Here is a 15,573-nt window from a genome sequence, read left to right on the forward strand (position 1 = left end):
ACCCTTGGAGGTCTGCGCCCTAGGCGGCTGCCTAGTTGGCCTAATGGTAGCACCGGCCCTGGGCATACGGAACACAGAAAGGGGGCTATACAAGAAGCAGGATACTTGCAAGCCATCTTCAAGCAACAAAAAAACCTGACTCCCAATTTGTTTATGGGCATAATTCAATGTACTGTTTTTGACCTAAGGTGCCTGAAGGGCCCATATGGACCTGACCAACAAAGATAGTCATCGAAGTGGATTTTCTATTGTTCTACCTTGTTCAACAAAGGTCCTTTTTGAGGATCATCTGTCTGGTGCTTTCTTTACAATCTTTTGATGCCTGTCTGACAAAGTTCACCTGAGCTTCTGATTGCATATTTGTTTCATATTAACTGAATTACTTTTGTTGTCATGGTGGTCTTTCTATAGTTTTATTGCTTGAATTGGTCACTTCTGTTATTTGGCTGGTTGAACTGCAAACAACTGTTTTTAATCTGCTGAATTTGCTTTATTTGCTGCCTTACTTTTTGAGTTTTATTGGTATGTACCGTATGTAACTGCTCAGAACCTTAGGCCATCTTCAGGGGTCCTTCTCTGAGTGCCCCCACCAAATGAAGTTATGTGGGTGGCTACAAGTGAGGGCTTTCTCAGTTCTGATGTCCCAGTTGTGGAATACACTCCCCACGTAAACTTACCTGGTACCCACACTATTATCTTTTCAACAACAGGTAGACATTCATTTTCGTCCATCAATTTTAGATTCTAGATCCAGTTTACATTCGTCCATAATGTGCTATAATTGTTGTTTTTCATATATTTTATATTGTATTTCCTGTGATGATTATTGTTGTTTGTATTGTGCACTGTCTTTATTCTTTTATGTAATCTGCATAGAATTATTTTTGTTGCTGAGTGAACCAAAACATGATAAATATTGCATTTTTTCTAGGTTTTGTTATTGCTGTTTTAAATTGTTTTTTGTAAGCTGCTTTGAGTATTACTTTTTGCTAGAAAGGCAGTATAGATTGTTTTTAAGTAGTAATACGTTTTGTTTTAAACTGTACTGCTGGGGCTTTCCCCCTTAATTTGAAATGAATATCATTTTCGGGCAAAGATTATGTTAGAATTTTTTATTTCGAAAATTCTGACTTCACAGTTGGAGCATTTGAACATGTGCAAATTAAGTCCAAATTTCATTTTTAAAAGAAAGGCCTAATGACAGAATGCATTAAATCATGATGAAAGTGTCTGTCTTTGTGAATGGATAAGGAATGTTTCCTCTCCTGTCTGGGACTTTCAAGACATGCCATAGAATGCAGTATCCTCCACCTCACCCTCCTGCTAATATAGCAATGATCCTTCAGATGTTAAATCTGATTGAAAACAAGTAGACGCGATTCAGGCAGCAAGTCAGCTGAGTAGGAGGGGCTTGTACTTGGATGCCTGCCTTGTCTGAGCAGTAATATCAGGAGCAGTGATACATCTGAAACGTTGTTGAATATTCTGAACAAAATAATGGCAGCCAACTCTGCACACTTCTTCTTCCATTTGATAATGCAGCATGTACAAATAGCACATGCATGTGCCATGATTATTATGGCAGTGCATTAACAGTACTGCTAGATATTTTTTTTCTGGATCTGTGTTCTCCAATTTTGGCAGCCAACCAAAATTGTCTGGGTCAACAACCTGTCAGGTTGGAAACCCCGTGATATTTATACATTTCGAAACTTACCTTAATACATTTATAAGGTTTCCATCTGCTTCCTTTGAAGCCTTATCCATTTCATTATACATTTTGTTCATCTTTGTTCCATAATGTAGCGACTCAGGCTATAGTCAGTCCTAGATGACTGCCTATCAAATAGTTTTGTATTTTACTGTATTAGCCACAGGTGGAATGTCGGCCATCAAAACTAACAACCATACACCACTGCTCATACATAAAATTGAGCAATGAACAGCAAATACTTATAGTTTAGGCTGAACAAGCATTTTTAAAATAACACTTACCTTAAGAGTTCCCTCCAAGACTCACAGCACAATCTTGCATTGTTTACTTGGAAGTGAGGAAATTCAATGGGACTTACTTCCAAATAAGTGTAAACAGAATGACAGCCTGACTTTTATCCAAAATTTAGTGACGGATTTGAAAACACATAAAGAGAAGAAGCAATTGTCCTAACTGCCTCACCATGCCTCAGCTTGGTCAGGCATTTCTTACACCTCAGGCCTCAAAAGTACCATCTGCTTTGCCAAGAGAATCAAAGATGTGATCCAAAACTTCTATCACCATCAACAAACCTATGCTTCAGCCACACACATCATCTTGGGTCCAAAAAATAATAGCCACCCACCTTAGTGTGAGGGTATTTATTTATTTGTGTGTTTCTACCTACCATGAAATGGGTCTCACGGGGGCTAACAACAACAAACAAACATTTAAAATAAAAACATAATTACAACAATAATAAACTGATAACACAAGAACAGAAACAGCATTCAACCCAACAGATCAGTTTACTTGCCAAAGGCCTGCCTGAAGAAAAATGTCTTATGTTATTGACATGTTTTATTAGTATATACCTTATTGAATAGTTTAAAGAATGATATATTATTCATTTTATATATACTCAGATCTTGTTAGAAATAGCTTTGAATAATATATTTACATATTTTTTAAAAAGTGTGATATAAATTATTAGTAAAATCAAAGTGATTTATCTTTTTTTAAAAAATCAAAATGTATAAGAATGAGAGCGTGGGGTAGAATCCAACTAAAGTGCTCCTTAGAGTAGACCCACTGAAATGAATGGAAATTAAGTTTTCATGACTAAAGTCCCATTCACTTCAATGGGACTACTCTAGGGAGCACTTTAGTAGATTCTACCCTGGAATGTGCCTGGAATGTGACAACTTAATTTCAATGTGCCTGGAAACAAATCTGTAGATTTGCACCAGTTCAGTCCACGACTTAGATTAAAAGAAGAATGACCATTCCATTTTCCCGAATGGATTTTTGTAGTTTAAAACTTGCTTCCTCTCCCTGAGGCACCTGCTCCTTATCAGAGGCCACTGTAACACCATTATCTGCTGGTTTTTTGTTTTTTTACATTGTAATCCCTGTGATGTTCCTTACAAAACAAAGCAAACGAAGTAAGTGTGGGAACTTCCCCCAAAGTTTTCAATCTCAACTCCATGGAATTTGATCTAACTTGAAAACAGCAAAGTTTATTAAAGAACTTTCTCTAGTGTGTTTTTTCCTTTCCTTTTTTTAAATACAAGGAATACCATGCTGGTAATCAATTCATTTTGGGTGTTACGGTGTTATAAATAGCTGGACATTGTGACAAGCAAATTTATTCAGAGATCCTTGTTCCTGTCAGATCATACTAATAATTACCAATTCATGCAAACCTGCATTGAAATTTCCCCATACACAGTCCAATCCTCTATATGTTTATTCTGAATTAAGTCTTGCTAGACTGAACAAGACTTGCTCCCTTGTAAAAGTGTGAAAAGTCTGAACAAAAACAAAATACTGAAGGAAGTGGCTATTTAAGCCACCCTATCAGCAGCAGCACAGAGACACAGGGTAACCAACTGGTGCTAGATATTTAGGTAAACCTAAACATTCACTGTGGGATGTTAAGATGTAAGTATTCCAAAAGAAGTTCCAACTGATTATTCTGGTTCCGTTCAGACTTAATATCCCAATCTTCAAACCATGGAAGCTTCCTTGCTGCCCCTTCTCCCTTTCACACCCAAATTCCTGTCTTTCTTCCATGGTTTGCTGAACCCAAAATTTAGTTTGATGTCAACATTAGAGCTAACTACAATTAGCTCAAAATCATGATTTGGGGAAATCCTGGGTAGCTCCAACCACAATTATCAGATGTAATACTAAAGGTAGGGTTATAACAAACCATGAAAGAGAGGGGACAATTTGTATGCAAGCACAGTGGGTGTGTGAATGATGGAAAAGACTCTGAATTGGGTTGTACTGGTTAACCTGCATGTACTGCAAACCATTCAGAGGAACACTTTTCAGTTAATTTATAAAAATTCCAAGGAGAGAACTGGACATCCAACAGTGGAAAATAGGAACCGACATCATTATATTTTCACTCGTACACGTGGCAGTAAAACATTACTAAATCAAAGCCCACTTTTGGTACTAAGAGAACTAATTTAGCGTCTATGATGATTACAGAACAGAAATAGCAGAGACTGGTGCAAAAAAAGTTTATTCCCTATATGTGATGAGGGCATACTTTTAAGTAGAGACAGCCAATTCAAAAGAGAGCGAGAGAAATCATGAGACAGACATCCCCTCCTTCAGTTTCCTTTAATCAAAGCCATACAATTAGTAGATGGTCATTGCCTTTTACTTCATTTTGAACACAACAACAGATACTATCAAGATGAAATATAATTAATAAGAGTCATACTACTTATTTTCAGTGGCATACAGATCTGTAGCCATTATTCTCTGAAGTTAACCATGTCTTAACTATGCTCTCAAAAGTTCCAAGTTAGACACTCTTCATCCTATGTCTAAGTAAAACTGGATATGCTCACACCTTTCAGAATTTCATCTACTTATTTCAGACTGAACTTGGGTATCTAAAGAAGCTATACGTTTAAAACCGCTTCCATAATATTGTTCGCCATGCTGTCCTCCTTCAAATCCTGGCAAAAACAAATTAATCAGTTCGAGAGATTGAAGTACAGTTACACTGAAGAACCAAAGGATCAGGCCTTAGTAGTACAGGAAATCAAACACTGCTTTTTAAAATCAATCAATCAATAAAATAATGTTTTAAGCATGGATGTTCATAATATCTATTTTAAAAAACACACACAACAGAATATCCAGGACACGTTGCAATTAAGTTGAATCGGTCCCAAGTCTGAGAAGAAACAAACTTTTGCCTCGGTATGAAATTAGTAAACACGGCATAGAAGCCCGAAGATTTGATTCTTTATAGTGCAGAAACACTGTTTGATAATACTTCAGCTTATTAGAGGTGAGTATTTTTTAAAAAAACACAATTTATTAGTTGCTCGTTTATTTTGTGTTTACTTGAGCTGGATAAGCATCTTATATGAAGCCAGTTTCACTTTTGTTTACTGGCAGTTTCCCTGTTGCTGCAGAAGCTGTATTGCCAACTCTCTGCAGAAAGAGGAGTTGCTTTATAAGAGAAAACAGTTTCCAATGAAATACTTTTTAAAACATCATTAAATGTGTGTGCGTTGTTGTTGTTTTTTTTAAAAAAACCCTAAGTAACTTGGAATAAACATGAATTGCTTGTTTCCTGAAACTCCTTACAATGAGATCTTCACCATAGTACAATAGATAAGTCCTATAAAATTACATAAACATAAAACAAATTGGACGGGTCATTTTTTCATCTTTCACTACCCAGAACGTTGCTTGAAAATTTTCTCCTTGAAAACTAATAATGCTTTATGGAATGTAGAGGTGTGGTAAAGTTATTTTAAAGTGACTTAAGGCCTTGCAGAACAGAACATAAAAAGAGATTTAAAGTTATTCCTATTACTAATTTTTTAATTCTCATGTTAGCTCTTTGCCCATATATTTAAGCTAAACATGCAGGGAATGTTTAATGTTTATAATAAATCAGAAAACCAGATTAAAAATACCATATATGATTTCATCAAAATAAATAGGATTGATTTTCTCTCTTTCCATAAAAACTATAGCCAAAGTCCACTGAAGTCAATGAACCTTGGGTTGGGAGCCTGAAAGGCAAATGGAGCAAAAAATAACTCCCAGAACAAACTTTGATTTAATAACAGTTTGTTGACCAAACCTGACTGCTTGGTATTCTCCACATTCTGGTTCCATCAAAAAAGGTAGACACTGACTAAACTCTTCAAGGAGTTAAAGAAGAATACATATACACCAGCCAGTCTTAAATGTTTTAGCTAAAGGGCATGGCAAAGCATGAAATAACTACTTCAGAGCACTTCCTCAATGTGGGTGTGTTAGGTAACTGTCTGTTCCAATGCTAAAATAAAGCATACTGTGACCAACCCAGAGTTAATGTAGGATGTTCTACTGTTAGATGTAAAGGGGCTTTCTGTCTACTGCAAGGTGCACAATATGTTATGCTCAGCAAGATTGACTAGTATGATTCACTGCATTACTACTCCCACTAAAATATTTCCTTCTTCTGAGCATAAGTTTACTTCTTACTGCTCAATACAAGTTGCCACCAAACTTTGCTGCGTTGATTAAGGCACCTTTTGCAAGAAAATACTTTATACAAAAATTGAAATATTTTCAGTGACAAACTCTTGTTTTTAAATATTCAATATTTTTTCTGACAGAAAAAAGAGGAAAATTATTTCACATACAACTTAGCTTCCTGCAATGTAACACTCTACTCATCTAAGGATTTCAGAGAAGCAACAACAACAACAACAACAACAACGTACAACAAGGAGGCATGATATCTGCCCAACCCATAAAGTCAGCAAATCTTATATGTAAATATAATAGAAGGCCTTCAAGAATTCCCTCAAGTAAAAGAACCACTCAAGAGAGCATATACCTATACTGGCTGAAAGACAAGCATCAGGTGTATGAAAATACACACCCCTCACAAAGGGTGACAGGCTGCTCAACACTGCTGCTGAAATTCACCACAACTTGTCAGACCAATTTTCTCTCACTCTAGGGCCCTTAATAATTTGCACACAGCCCTCCTTGCTTTCTTACCTCCTAGACCAAAGTTTCGTGGCAGGAGAACCAATACATTTTAAGTCTATAGATCCATATGTTCAGTTTATGTATATGTTAACAGAAGTATATACACAGATAGAAAAGCAATTGTTGATATGCTTGTCTTAAATGATAACTGAGAGATGAGGACACGGGCAGATCAATTTTAACATGAAATAAAAATTGGGGGGGGGGGAGAAATGCTGAAGAAAATAGCACTTAAACCCCAATCCGAAAACACTTATTCTAAAGAAACCAAACTGCTTTAAATGTAACTTTCTTCCAAGTACGCTTGGATCAAAGTCTAGGGGTTGAAAACAATATAATATAGTGAAAGAGAACTCTATTTGCCAAGTCTAATGGATTATTTGTTGCACTAGTTTGAATTAACTTGGCTTGTCTAACAAGAAGTCGCCTCAGCTGAGGTGGAAAGCTTATGAGTTTGAAGGGGGTGGGGGAATAACGTTTACCATGGTTTTGTTTATAAGTGCATTGATAGCATCAAAAACTTTTTATCACCATTCTGAAAGAATGAATTAAAGGAATGAAGTGAACAATCGCTTGCTGTAGGGCTAGGTAAGTTAGGCAAATAGCTTTAAGGCCTCCTTTGTATTATCAAAAAAGGTCTAATGCAATTTATAATAAGGGCTGTCCCTTGTTATTTAATAATCATTTTTTTTAAAAAAAAAATGCATTGTCATTGTTGAAAGATTAGCATCCATTTTCTATAGCAAAGTAATTACTCATGGATTCTCCAAAATGTTGTATTAAGTCCCTTCCACTTTCTCCCATTCTCTTTTTATAAAGCCAGCAGAGTATTAGTTTTACTCTGAGGCAGCCTTGACATGAGTTCAGGTTTAAAAGCCGTTCTAAATGGATCAGTTTAACCAGCCTTTAGCACCCATTTGGGTTGTGAGGGGGAGCTGTTTTGGTTTGAAAAGCTCTTCAAACAATTTCAAACGAGCTATGGTACGCATCACAGCCTCTTCCTTGGCAAAAAAAATTAATGATTTCAGAAAACATCTCCAAGGGCTTGAAACAATAGACAGCTTATGAGAGGAATGCAACAAAATATAAAAAATAATAATCTCACATTGTAAAAGGTATCATGTCCCTGCATCAACACAGAGCAAAACACAAGGAGAACGAATACTTGAAGGGAAAGAGTGTGCTGGGATAAGTAGGGGAGGGGGGAGAATCAGGAATACTAACTCCCTTTAAGAAAGTTTGGATTTTTATTCACCAGAGAAGCCCTTTTAATATTAATAAGTAAGCAAAATAAGAGCTAAAATCCTTTTTTCTGACTAACTAGCAACAACCACCATTAAAAGAAAGAAAGAAAAGAAACCAGTTGGGACAGATACATATGCAATAATGCATTTGAGAACATCTATTCCCAAAATGTGATTTTGGGATGGGGTGATTCCTTTCAGAATAGTGCAGCCTGTGTTCCAGATTGCAATTTGTTTTCATATATAATAAATAAGGACTTAAAATTTACAACAGATATCAATCAAACAAAGAGCAGTCACTGTAGTTTCTGTTCACCAGCACTACAGTTAGAACTCATTGGCAAATACTAACACAACCCCCCCTTCCAAAAAACATTAAACAGTAAACAAGGAGAACATGATATATGGACAGACAGATGGAACTGCATAAACAGAAAGAAAAAAGCAAAGACCCACTAACATACGGAGAGAGGGTTGTTTTAAAGGAGTGAGAGATATTGATTTACTTGGAACTAATGTTGAAAAAACAAACCTATTTGTTTCCTTCACCGATTTAAAATAAAAAGTAATTAAAGTGAATTATTATAAAGGAGCTCATCCTTAAATAACTGAAATGGGGGTGCATTTGTGGAGAAGGCCTACAGATGTTCTAAAATGTAAGCTCACGCATAGGTCTCACAAACTTACATCCCTAAAATGAAAAAGCAAGAGGAGATGAGATAATAAAGGAGTGGGGGGGGGGGGAGTGGGGGAAATAAAACAAAATTCTCTCTCTCTCTCTCTCTCTTTTATAAAAGTTGACTGGCCTACCTTGTTCCCCAGTCCTCAGTTTGTGTCCTCATAGTCGCTGTCTCCCTGGAAGTGCAGTGTGAATGGTAATGACTGCCTGGCTTCCTAATGAGTCCATTTTCCTGCTCTTGATGTTGTGTATATACACACACTGCAACCTACCTTACAAACCACAGAGACGGGAACGGGAGAGAGAGCGAGAGAGAGAGAGAGAGAAAGCGAGAGTGTGAGAGACAGACAGAGAGAGAGCGAAAGAGAGAGAGAGAGAGAGAGAGAGAGAAAGGCACACAGACAAAGCCCTCCTACCAGACAGCAGACAACCCTCCTTTCCCTATCTAGCAAAATACAACTCGACTAATGCAGCAACAGGTTCAACGCTGCCAGACTCAGACCGTGTAACCGAAAGGGTATATATAGTGGAGATCAGGATTGCTGGCAAACAAACGGTTTAATGTCAGCTGGCCCCACCTTCCTTATTTATGTTACAGGATGTTGGAATGCATTGTTCTAGGCAGTCCATGTAATTATCATAAATACATTTTTTTGTGTGTGCATATTAGCACGAAGGACTGAAACGCATCAGCCACTCTGCTTTGTAACCTGATAGCTTTAACACATGCATGGAAGGTGTAAACATATCTCTTTTGACAGGCAAACTACACAAAGCCCACTGATGACTGGGTATGAGATCTTTTTAAGAAAGCAACTCCTGAAGATAGATTTCCCCAGACAATAGTGGAGCAGGGAAAACTGATCTTGCCGAGGAGGAAGGCTTTAGAAGAGGTTGCCAGTAAACAAATTAAGGAAGGGCCATTCTCCCAGCATTCCCTTCCCCCAAATATATATATTAGGAATCTTCTCTCCACAACAGCTATAATAACGTCCTCTACTTATGTCTGAACAGGTGCAGCATGTACTATAGTACATAGTGTGATACATATAGTACATACTGTAACAAGGACATAAATAAACAGTTTTTCAAATTGCAAACAGGACATAGTTATTTAAATTATAAGGTATCAAATGTAGCACTTTCAGCTCTCCCTCAATTTCATACGTGAAGGGGGAAATATTTACTATCATTGTTTGAACAAAAATAGGAGTTAAAAACGTTTTGCCACATCTCTCTCTCTCTCTCTCTCTCTCACACACACACACACACACAGAGCAAACTTGTTCTCTTATCTGTAAAACTTCCAATGATATAAATTTCTATGTTCCGAGCTGCAGAAACATTTCCCAAATGGCAACAATCAAACCTGCTTCCTACCTACAGTTAGTGAGTTTTCAAATGAACAGCAAGGCTGCTACAAGGGAAGTCATTCCAGTCTTCCTGTTAGCCCCCCAAAATCAGGATCAAAATATGTCCCTGCTCTAATGATACATGTCCCCTTCAACTTGCCTTCTACAACATTCTGCATATGCTCAAAGGCAGCAAAATATTCTAATGTCAGGAAGTAAGAACACCTGCAGTCACAGAAACTGTTACGGAACAGCCACTAAAGAGGAAAGGTATAAACAAAAGACCACTGCCGGATAGGCTGGGTATGAAATTATGCCTCAATGTCGCAGTCCTATATTATTTCGATCAGACCACAGTACATCTCTTTTAAAGAACAGTTCTAATGTAAGTTGTAGTGAGGGCCGAAATCCCTCAGCCAGGCTCAGAATTGCGCCAAACTATTTCTGAGCCCAATTGGACCTGACGATATAATTGAGAATCCAAGAGTGTGTGTGGGGGGGGGAGGGGGGTATTTCTGCTGGAGTAGTACGTTCATTTCCAGCAGCAGAGAACAGCAAGCATTCCCAGTCAGTTCAACAAGTCTGCTGAGCTGGTTATTTTGGCTATAATGCATTTAGTTTGCTAGTTGGGGGGGGGGGGTCTCTATTGTATTACTTCTGGTTGATATTTGCCTGGGAGACTTTAGTTAAACTGGGAAGATATGGGGGCACCCATGTTAGTGCGGTCATAGGTAGGGAGAGATGTGGTGTCGAGGACTTTACAGGCCAGGTAAAGAGAAGGTACACTCTTCTAGTTTTTCCACCAACCAAAGCGGACCTGGCTGCCTTAACAGTTTTCCCTCTGGTCTGTTGGTGCTGATGCTGAAATCCCATCTACAATTTAATTGTGTTTGTTGGGGCCAACCTGGTATGCATAAGTGAGACTTGGTTGGGGAACAGGAAAGAGTTAGCCTCTCCTGGGTACTTGGTACAGAACCAGTACAGAATTGAGGCCCATAGAAGTGAGGCCACTGTATTCTATGGGAATTCCATCTCCCTCTCCAGGCGTCCTGCCCATTTGAGTACTAGAGCCAAAACAGACATTACTTTGAAAGTGTGTCTAGCAGCTATACCATTTATTTATTTTACAGCCTGCTTGTCCGCCAACAAAAATGGTGGTCAAGGTGGCTAACAGTAATAAAATCAAAATTAAATTAAACTTAGTTAAAACAATAATTAAAAATATAAATTAAAAAAACAATAAAAGAAATAAAGACAGCACCTAACCCAATAGAAGCCACTTCAACAGCCCATCTTCTTTTCATTTTTACTCTTTAGTAGATGCAGAAGGGGGAAATCCAGAATTTAAAAGCCCCCATAGGCACACTAGGGTCCCAATCTGGATTGGGGGCACTGCACCCACTCTAGAGAGTAAAAATTGAAAAAAGTTGTAGCTGCTAGATGCACATTTACAGTAATTATATATTATTATTTATTATTTATTACATTTGTATACTGGCCCATAGCCGAAGCTCTCTGGGTGGTTTACATATGATAAAACACTTAAAACCAGTATATAAAATTTTAAACCACAAAAACATACAAAAACATTACATATTGCTAAATGCCTGGGAGAAAAGTCTTGACCTGGTGCCAAAAAGATAACAATGTCAGAGCCAGGGAGGCCTCATCAGGGAGATTGTTCCACAATTGGGGGGGGCACCACAGAAAAGGCCCTCTCTCTTGTTGCCATCCTCCGAGCCTCCCTCGGAGTAGGCACCCAGAGGAGGACCTTGGATGTTAAGTGCCATGGGTAGGTTCATGGGTAGGTTCATGTCGGGAGAGGCATTCCATCAGGTATTGTGGTCCCAAGCCATGTAAGGCTTTATAGGTTAAAACCAGCACCTTGAATCGGGCTCGGAAACATACAGGCAGCCAATGCAAGTGGGCCAGAGTGGGTCTTATATGTTCGAACCTTCTGGGCCCTGTTATTACTCTGGCCACTGCATTTTGCACAAGCTGCAGCTTCCAAACCCTCTTCAAAGGCAGCCCCACATAGAGTGCATTGCAGTAATCTAACTTGGAGGTTACCAGGGCGTCGACAACTGAAGCCAGGTTATCCCTGTCCAGATAGGGGCGTAGCTGGGCCACGAACTGAAGCTGGTAGGAGGCACTCCGTGCCACTGAGGCCACCTGACCCTCAAGTGACAGAGATAATTCTAGGAGAACCCCCAAGCTATGAAACTGCTCCTTCAGGGGGAGTGCAACCCCATCCAGAAGAGGTTGAACACCCTCCATCAGGTCAGCAGAACCACCCACTAACAGTATCTCAGTCTTGTCTGGTTTGAGCTTCAGTTTATTAGCCCTCATCCAGTCCATTGTCACTGCCAGGTACCGGTTCAGCACATCCACAGCCTCACCTGATGAAGATGAAAAGGAGAAATAGATCTGCGTGCCATCAGCATACTGATGACAATGCACTCCAAAACTCCAGATGACCGCACTCAATGGTTTCATATAGATGTTGAACAGCATGGGGGACAAGACTGACCCCTGCTGAACCCCATACTGGAGAATCCACGGGGTCGAGCAATGTCCCCCAGGCACCACCTTCTGGAGCCGGCCCATCAGGTAGGATGTCTGTTCTAGCCCCCAATCTTTAGTGCTTGTATCTTGCGTTGGGCACTCAGGCCAGATTGGAGATTCTGCTGGTGTACCATCCCTCTTCTGTCCATCCATGTCCCTGCCTATGCTGACAGAGGTGGTCTTGGATTTGATGTTGAGAACTTCCTGGGAGACTTCAACATACATCTGAAGGATTTCATGGCTGCCATGACAACCATGAGGCTGACCCAAAACATCATCACATGGCAAGACACACCCTAAATGTGATTTTCTTAGGAGGATAGTATTCTGAAGATGGGGGTTTAACATTTATTCCCTCATCATGGTCAGATCATTTCCTGCTGAGGGTTAGATTGTCAGTGACTTTTCCTCTCTGCAAAGGAAATGGTTTGCAGAGAACCATTCAAATGGTTCAAGCTCAGAAGCTAATGGATTCTTGATGGATTCCAGAGGCTATGGGGGATGATATTATCATCATTATTATTATTATTATTATTATTATTATTATTATTATTATTATTATTATTATTGGTTTGGCTGGTGCTCCTCTCAATGCCCTACTTACTCTGTGGGATATACAATCACATCATGCATTCTCTCCCTCTTCATAGGGCCCTATAAGCTCCTTGGTGTACATTTAAACTGTGGGCAATAAAGTACGTGGGTGATGGGTTGAAAGCAAGTGGAAGACTTGTGTCCATTATTGAGCCTAATGTATGGTAGTGAGGGTGGCAAAGGATTTCTTTCCCATCCCCATTACATTTTCACAGTGTTGTCCAGTGGACCTTTTCCCGGTGGTAAAGGGCCTGTTACAATCTGATCCAGAGAGAGAGAGGGGTGGTTGGACCCCAGTTGCATGCTATGACAACTTTGTGCAAGATTCTTTGAAGGCAAAATAACATACATCTATCATTAATTGGATGCCAGTAGTGCAATTCCAGTAGTGGAGGTGTCCAGAACACCATCTGGTCCTATTATGCTGGATGAATTTCAGTTGTTGAAGCATGCAGATGTGAAAAGGTGCTTGATCAAGTTCGGTCAACCACTTGTATGCATGATCCTTCTTGGTGGTAGTCCCCCCAAATTGTGACATGATCTCCCCATTAAGTGGTGCCAACATTGGCACCTTTTCAGTATCAACTTAAGACTTCCCTCTACTCCCAGGCATTTGAAAGCATATGATGGGATTTTAATGTCAGTTCTTTTATCAGGTCCCAGTATCTCATTGTAACTGTTTTTCACTGTTGAAATTGATTTTAAATTTTGTCTGTAAAAGATTTAAAATTATGTTTCACATTTTTTGTGAACTGCCCAGAGACCTTTGGCTACTGAAGACTACAGAAATAAAATAAAATAATACTATATCAGGAAAGAAATGTCCAGCTGGGCTCAGGTGGTTGCACGTTCCTCTTTCAGATAGGGGCCAGTTCCAGCCTCCTTAAGAAAGGTGATGATTAGGCCATCACTGGAAAAAAAAAAACTAACCTGGACCCAGAAGATGGAAACAGTTAGAGGCCAATAGTGAACACCCCATTCCAGGGCAAGGGGTGCAAGCAATGAAACTGCCCTGGTTGCCCTGTTGGGTGACTTATGGAGAGAGAGGGGGGCTGTGATCCTGTTAGTTCCCTGAACCTCTTTGTGGCTTTCAATGCCATCACCCTGGGCAGGATCTACACTGGTTTATAACAGTAGTGACAACTGTTGGGGCCCAGCATACACTCAATATACCATTTTCAAGCCATTTTCAAAGTGTCATAACCTGCTTGGTGTAGATCTGGCCCATGTTATCCTTATGGATAGGCTTCCGGAGTTGGGATGTGAAGACACTGTATTGCAGTGGTTCTGCTCCTCCTTGGATGATTGATTCCAAAAAGTGTCTTGGTGGATTACTGCTCTTCCCTGTGGCCGCTACACTATGGAGTTCCTCCACACTTCTCTATTTTATCCCCTATCCTTTTCAATATCTGTTTCAAGCCACTGGGAGAGGTTATCTAGGGATGTGGGCTGAGGTGTCACCAATATGTGCATGGTCTATCTCTCCTTTTCATCTAATACAGGTAAGGCAAATGATGTTCTGAACCAGTGCTTGGGCAGGATAATAGACTGGAGGAGGGTCAATAAAATGAGACTCAATCCAGACTTGACAGAGATACTGTTTGGGGTGGTTTGCCTGCCTGCCTGCCTGCATGGTGCTATGTTCTGGAGGAAGTTACACTCCCCCTAAAGTATCAGGTAATTTATTTATTTATTTATTTATTTATTTATTTATTTATTTTTAGAGATGCTTTTGCATCTACCAACTATGGTATCCTTCTGGATATATCATTATTTTATTGTTACTTTGCATTTTCTGCTTTTAATTTGTATACTGCCCAGAGAACTTTGGTAACTGGGTAGCTTTAAAATGAAATAAATAAATTAAAATAAAATACTGGGCATTTCAGCTAACTGCATTGCTGCTGAAATGTGATCCTTTGCTTAGGCAGGGAGGCAAAGCTGTCTGCTTGTTCTCTATCTGCAAACCCACCCGTCCTCCCTTTCCCCACCTTATTTCTCCCAGGTATATTTAAGGGGACTGCTAAGATGAGAACTCATTTCGCCTCCTCCAGATGAACGGGAGAGGGGTCCACCCACCCAGGAGGCAGCAGCAATTGCCCACCAGAGAAGGAGGGACACACAGCTTGTGGGAGGAGGCATAAGGCAGCAGCTATAGCTGAGGAAATGACTCCTTGGACCACTCACCTCTCTCCCTTCTTTGGGAGGCTGATACTGGTCGCTGTGGGAGAGATTCCACACATTCTTGCATTAAGAGTAACATGTGAATCAGCTCCATATCAAAACACTTCACACTGACTACTCATAGCTTTAACTAATCTATTGCTGGTAATTGTTTTCAGCCAATTATAGGAATGGCCATGAGCTATGGTGTTAAAATACAAAACATTTCCTTTAAACAGTGGTTCAGATGGAAAT

General features: G+C 39.4%; 1 protein-coding gene across 6 annotated transcripts in view; it reads right to left on the reverse strand.

Annotated features, from left to right (window-relative positions):
* Positions 1-15,573, reverse strand: part of ZBTB20 (zinc finger and BTB domain containing 20) — a 584,371-nt gene that overhangs the window by 537,974 nt on the left and 30,824 nt on the right. For 4 of the 6 annotated variants that reach the window (XR_010025479.1, XM_063126936.1, XM_063126935.1 and 1 more), the window contains exon 1: positions 8,776-9,089. The exons of the other annotated variants lie outside the window; for them this stretch is intronic. The gene's annotated coding sequence lies outside the window, so the exon portion shown is untranslated. Of the gene's footprint in view, positions 1-8,775; positions 9,090-15,573 lie in introns of those variants that run through there. 6 annotated transcript variants of the gene reach the window in all.

The sequence above is a fragment of the Elgaria multicarinata genome, chromosome 5 (assembly GCF_023053635.1).
Source record: "Elgaria multicarinata webbii isolate HBS135686 ecotype San Diego chromosome 5, rElgMul1.1.pri, whole genome shotgun sequence".
NCBI classification, from domain to species: domain Eukaryota; kingdom Metazoa; phylum Chordata; class Lepidosauria; order Squamata; family Anguidae; genus Elgaria; species Elgaria multicarinata.